At 49.9% G+C, this 6,000-nt stretch overlaps 1 protein-coding gene across 2 annotated transcripts in view; it reads right to left on the bottom strand.

The window, feature by feature from the left end:
* The window catches only part of arhgap46b (Rho GTPase activating protein 46b), a 93,709-nt gene that overhangs the window by 65,762 nt on the left and 21,947 nt on the right, over nt 1–6,000 (bottom strand). The window contains exon 1 of one of the 2 annotated variants that reach the window (XM_031794194.1): nt 4,854–5,103. The exons of the other annotated variant lie outside the window; for it this stretch is intronic. The gene's annotated coding sequence lies outside the window, so the exon portion shown is untranslated. Of the gene's footprint in view, nt 1–4,853; nt 5,104–6,000 lie in introns of those variants that run through there. 2 annotated transcript variants of the gene reach the window in all.

Below are 6,000 nucleotides of genomic sequence, written 5' to 3'. Positions count from 1 at the left end.
GAGAGAGAGAGACAGAGAGTACAGAGACATGAGAGAGAGAGAAGAGAATCAGAGAGAGAGAGAGAAGGGCAAGAAGAGAAAGAGCGAGAGAGAGAGAAGAGAGAGAAAGAGAGAGAGAGAGCGAGAGAGATGTTATCTAGGCAATATGTATGTCCACAGGCCTGCTTGCTCCTCTCAATAACACTGAGTTTGATTCCAGGCCACTGTCCTAGCCTGCCACTGGATCCAATCCCACCCCAGCCAGGACATAATGAGGTGAACGACATACTGTAGGGTTTACTGTACACACCATGGCATCATGACATCGCTCAGACACACTGACACCTGGGACACCGGAGGTCGCCACGCCAACGGCATAGCTCAGGTGTCATCATCAGAACCCATACAGAGGAGAGGAAACAGGGTCGTTCTGTTGTGAGTCACAGCACCAGAGAAAGACACACTTCCAAATGGGGCATGACGAACTAGCATGCACGCATTCATACACACTCTGATACCTGACCTCAGAGAACTAAGAAACAAAAGGGGAAAGCTGTGTCTGTCAGTCTGGGGAAACCGGCTAGAGGCGAAGTAAAGAAAGAGACATAATATGATTGATAGTGCGGCTGTACGTGATCCTTGTGTTGTTGTGCCCTAGAGGCTTTGCCAAGCATAACTTGCTGTGTCTGTGGCAGAGAGAGGTTTCAGTACAACTTATCAACACTGCAGCACACTGCCTCAGGCTTCAACGCGGGTATTTTTTCCCTCAGGCTTTTCGCAAATTCACAGGTAATTGTTGGGACAGTTTTGGTACAATTTCGAACTTTATAGTTGTGCCAAACATGTGAGAACAACCTGGCCTCTGAGCGAAAAGAGGTTGCTGGAATGTCTCTTAAACAGTCAAGTCTTAAGGAACATGCCCACATGCCCAGACTAGACCTGGGGTTGACACAGCTCTCACAACGAGCAGGGCTTAGTTTAGATAGGGAGGGACAGGGGAAATGAGACAGAGAGAGATATTCAGTAACTCATACACTCTTATTCCAAGGAGTTTAGTTTGCCAGTAGCTCAACAGATCAGTAAACACTGTATGTAATGTGCATGCAAGCCGGGATAAACAATCAGTGTCGTCCCTGAGCTGATTAACTGAATCTGACTGGGTGCATTCTACAGAGAGACGTCATTCTGTGAACTTGAACCACAGCTTGATTTCGTTTATGAATCTCATGAGGACATACAGTATAGCCTAGATAACCTTTATTTCTCTCTCTCACACACACACACACACACACACACACACACACACACAGAGAGAGACGGCCGACATGGACTAGAGCACAGAGCAGCAATCACGAGAGGCATCTCCTTTATGTGGGTGGTTGGAAGAACTACACTCTGGAACAAACAGAAGCCTCCCGGTTCAGCACAAAGCAATAAACTCCTCCTCCTGCTCCCACCACCCCCCCAAACAGCTGGCAGCATCCCGACAACAACTTGGCGTTCCTTCGCTAGAAAACTTCCAAGCAGCAATGGAACATGGGATACTGGTTTGTTCCGTTGGTTTCTTTCTCTTGGGCCTTGCATGTAAGACTCCTGTCAGGCTCCTGTAAGGCGTGTGTAAAGCTCTTATAAGGCTAGTGTAAGACTCCTGTAAGGCTCCTGTAAGGCTCCTTCATGTAAGGCTAGTGTAAAGCTCTTATAAGGCTAGTGTAAGACTCCTGTAAGGCTCCTGTAAGGCTCCTTCCTGTAAGGCTAGTGTAAAGCTCTTATAAGGCTTGTGTAAGACTCCTGTAAGGCTCCTGTAAGGCTAGTGTAAAGCTCTTATAAGGCTTGTGTAAGACTCCTGTAAGGCTCCTTCCTGAAAGGCTAGTGTAAGACTCCTGTAAGGCTCCTATAAGGCTCCTGTAAGACTCCTGTAAGACTCCTTCCTGTAAGGCTAGTGTAAGACTCCTGTAAGGCTCCTATAAGGCTCCTGTAAGACTCCTGTAAGACTCCTTCCTGTAAGGCTAGTGTAAGACTCCTGTAAGGCTCCTTCCTGAAAGGCTAGTGTATGACTCCTGTAAGGCTCCTATAAGGCTCCTGTAAGACTCCTGTAAGACTCCTTCCTGTAAGGCTAGTGTAAGACTCCTATAAGGCTCCTATAAGGCTCCTATAAGGCTCCTGTAAGACTCCTTCCTGTAAGGCTTGTGTAAGACTCCTGTAAGGCTCCTATAAGGCTCCTGTAAGGCTCCTGTAAGGCTCCTTCCTGTAAGACTCCTGTAAGGCTCCTTCCTGTAAGACTCCTTCCTGTAAGGCTCCTTCCTGTAAGGCTAGTGTAAGACTCCTGTAAGGCTCCTATAAGGCTCCTGTCAGGCTCCTGTAAGGCTCCTTCCTGTAAGGCTCCTGTAAGGCTCCTTCCTGGAAGACTCCTGTAAGGCTCCTGTAAGGCTCTTTCCTGTAAGGCTAGTGTAAAGCTCTTATAAGGCTTGTGTAAGACTCCTGTAAGGCTCCTTCCTGTAAGGCTAGTGTAAGACTCCTGTGAGGTTCCTGTAAGGCTCCTTCCTGTAAGGCTAGTGTAAGACTCCTGTGAGGTTCCTGTAAGGCTCCTTCCTGTAAGGCTAGTGTAAGACTCCTGTGAGGTTCCTGTAAGGCTCCTTCCTGTAAGGCTAGTGTAAGACTCATGTGAGGTTCCTGTAAGGCTCCTTCCTGTAAGGCTAGTGTAAGACTCCTGTGAGGTTCCTGTAAGGCTCCTTCCTGTAAGGCTAGTGTAAGACTCCTGTAAGGCTCCTTCCTGTAAGGCTAGTGTAAGACTCCTGTGAGGTTCCTGTAAGGCTCCTTCCTGTAAGGCTAGTGTAAGACTCCTGTAAGGTTCCTACTCCACCATTATTATTGTATGCATCCTGTGCCACGCATGTTCTAGACACACTGCTCATGTGGATCTCATCTGACGGGTCCAATCGTGAGTTGTGCATGTCTCTAGTTCTAACCTTAGTGACAAGGTGAACACTACTCATCCGCTCTACCAGTGACTATGTTCAGCACATCAACATTATGGTCCCAAAACACAGAACTGAGCAAGATGAATGCTTCCATTATTAAATACTCCTGCAGTGTCACAGTATGACGAACAACATCCCAGACAAGCGGAAGCCATTCACATGAGGAAGTAGGCAGTAGAGGACTAACTGGTTCTGTTTCAGCTCTCACAATCACATTATGGTGTTATGACTCAGTACAGTCGTTATCATGCGCGGTGTCCTCCGGGTTAACGAGTGATCTCTGTGGCACAGAAAAGACAGCAGAGACGAGGCGAGCCAGAAGCCTGCAGATCTTGCTCATCCCAGCATCAATAAGCATTTTAAGGGAGACTGTGCCCTTAACTGCCTTGTTCAGGGGCAGAACAACAGATTTTTTACCTTTCAGCTCAGGCATTCAATCCAGCAACCTTTCGGTTACTGGCCCAACTCTCTAAACCACTAGGCTACCTGCCACTCCAATTCTACAATGTTCCAGAAGCTCCTCTCCTACGCTACAGTAAAAGAAGGCGCAAGAGAACTGTTTGGAAGAGATTAGAAAGGAGAGGGAAAGGGAGAGAGAGGGGGAGAGAGAGAGAGAGGGGGAGATAGGGGGAGAGGGAGAGAGAGGAGAGAGGGAGAGAGGTGGGGAGAGGGAGAGAGAGACAGAGAGGGGAGAGGGAGAGAGGGGGAGAGAGGGGGAAAGGGGGAGAGGGAGAGAGAGGGGGGAGAGACAGAGAGGGGGGGAGAGGGAGAGCGAGGGGGAGAGGAGAGAGCGGAGAGGGAGAGAGAGACAGAGAGGGGAGAGGAGGAGAGGGGGAGAGAGGAGAGAGAGATAGAGAGAGGGGGAGAGGGAGAGAGAGGGGAGAGAGAGAGAGCAGAGAGAGTGGGAGGGAGGGAGAGAGAGACAGAGAGAGGGAGAGAGAGACAGTGAGGGGGAGAGGGAGAGAGAGAGACAGAGAGGGGGAGAGGGAGAGAGGGGGGTGAGAGGGAGAGAGAGGGGGAGAGGGAGCAAGAGAGAGAGAGAACCTGAGCACGTTTCTAAATACACAATCTGGTCCGACGTGAGTCTAATTTCTTCCAGAGCTCGTGGCATGTGACTCCAGGCTACCCACAAAGGGTGAACATTAGCATTCTGCCATGCCAGGCTGTCCATACCATCCTGGCCTCACACCCAACTTCCACTGGAGCTTCACAAAATGGCCACTGAGACACATTATTAGCCAGGCCAAGCTGGCAGAGACACCATTCCACGCCCACCATGCCCCAAGGACTGGGTCTCCATAGCTGGGTTCTCCTTTGTGTGCCACAGGATGAACGATCTGCGGCTTGGCCACTGGAGCAGGTTTGCCAGCTGTGTCTAGGACACTCTACACCCCTGGCCCACTTCAGTAGGGCTTTAGTGCTATCCTGTACAATGAGACTCCTTTAGACACCAGGAAATAGTTCACCTGAACCCTCTCTCAACTCTCTCTCTCTCCTTGTTGCTGTGTGGAATCAGGACTGTCCTGCTGCTGATTCCCACAGTCATGCTCAGCTGCTGCTAAGGCCTTAAGGACTGGGACGAGAGGAGGGGTAAGGTGGTGGTCGTGTGGCCACAGCAACAGGGCTCACCTGTTCCCCTCACTTCAGTTGTGTAAATCAACACGGAAGCCTGAACTCCCCCCTAACGCCAGACCCCACACTCCCCTGATCCTCTGGAGCTGTCCACACACACACACTCATCTGCTCCAGCTCTGCCAACACGGGCTGCAGCTCCGCTCTGTAATTAACCCGCTTGGCTACGCCTGTTCTGCTTACCCCGCTGAAAAACAATCTGTCCTTCTGATTATTCACACAAGACTTTTTCTGCTCAGTACTAATATCAGTTCCCCCACTTACCCCTGTCCCGTCCGTCACACCAGACAAAAGGACTGTTGCTGTTCACACAGAGAACCTACTTCCTGTTATTGCTGTCGTTCTTGAGGACAGAGAGAGATACTGAAGAGAAAAGAGATCAAACACAACCAACAGTAATGTCCTTCTACTGTAAGCCTGCAGTTCTCCCTGCTCAGACACACTCCCTGCGGAGTCTAAAGTCCTGCCTCAGTCAGAGCACAATATGTGCCGGAAGTGAAGGTGTGTTTGGAGCCTCCACGTCACAACAACGTCATAGAGATTAAACAAAATGGTGAAGTTGTACAATGCGATGATGTTGTAGCCGATGATACCCTCCTGGACATGTGGCTCAACGATGGACATTGCATATTGATTGATTATGACTTTCAGTCGTTTTTGAAATTCTACTACCACTAAGTTCTCCTCATGACAGAAACAGAAGTCAAAAGAGATGTTATCGGGGGAGGGGTATATATATTTCAAAGGGCTGTGTGCTAAACTCAGTGAGCCGTTGTTGTGCTGCTCTCTCTGTCCAGCTGTTTAAACCGTACCAGCAGTCTCTGTGCTCGGCCATCTAAGCATGGAGCCTATATCTGTCTCTGCCTTGGCCCCACCCACCCAGGCCTTATCACAACCTGTATCACAGCTCATGTAAGCATGGAGCCTATATCTGTCTCTGCCTTGGCCCCACCCACCCAGGCCTTATCACAACCTGTATCACAGCTCATGTAAGCATGTCTCTGCCTTGGCCCCACCCACCCAGGCCTTATCACAACCTGTATCACAGCTCATGTAAGCATGTCTCTGCCTTGGCCCCACCCACCAGGCCCTATCACAACCTGTATCACAGCTCATGTAAGCATGTCTCTGCCTTGGCCCCACCCACCCAGGCCTTATCACAACCTGTATCACAGCTCATGTAAGCATGTCTCTGCCTTGGCCCCACCCACCCAGGCCTTATCACAACCTGTATCACAGCTCATGTAAGCATGTCTCTGCTTTGGCCCCACCCACCAGGCCTTATCACAGCTCATGTAAGCATGTCTCTGTCTTGGCCCCACCCACCCAGGCCTTATCACAACCTGTATCACAGCTCATGCAAGCATGCAAGAGGGTGTGTGCAGTATGTCCAATGTACGAACTACTTTGC

This window comes from Oncorhynchus kisutch, linkage group LG17 (assembly GCF_002021735.2).
Source record: "Oncorhynchus kisutch isolate 150728-3 linkage group LG17, Okis_V2, whole genome shotgun sequence".
Taxonomy (NCBI): Eukaryota; Metazoa; Chordata; class Actinopteri; order Salmoniformes; family Salmonidae; genus Oncorhynchus; species Oncorhynchus kisutch.
This window is presented reverse-complemented; position numbering and strand designations above follow the sequence as displayed.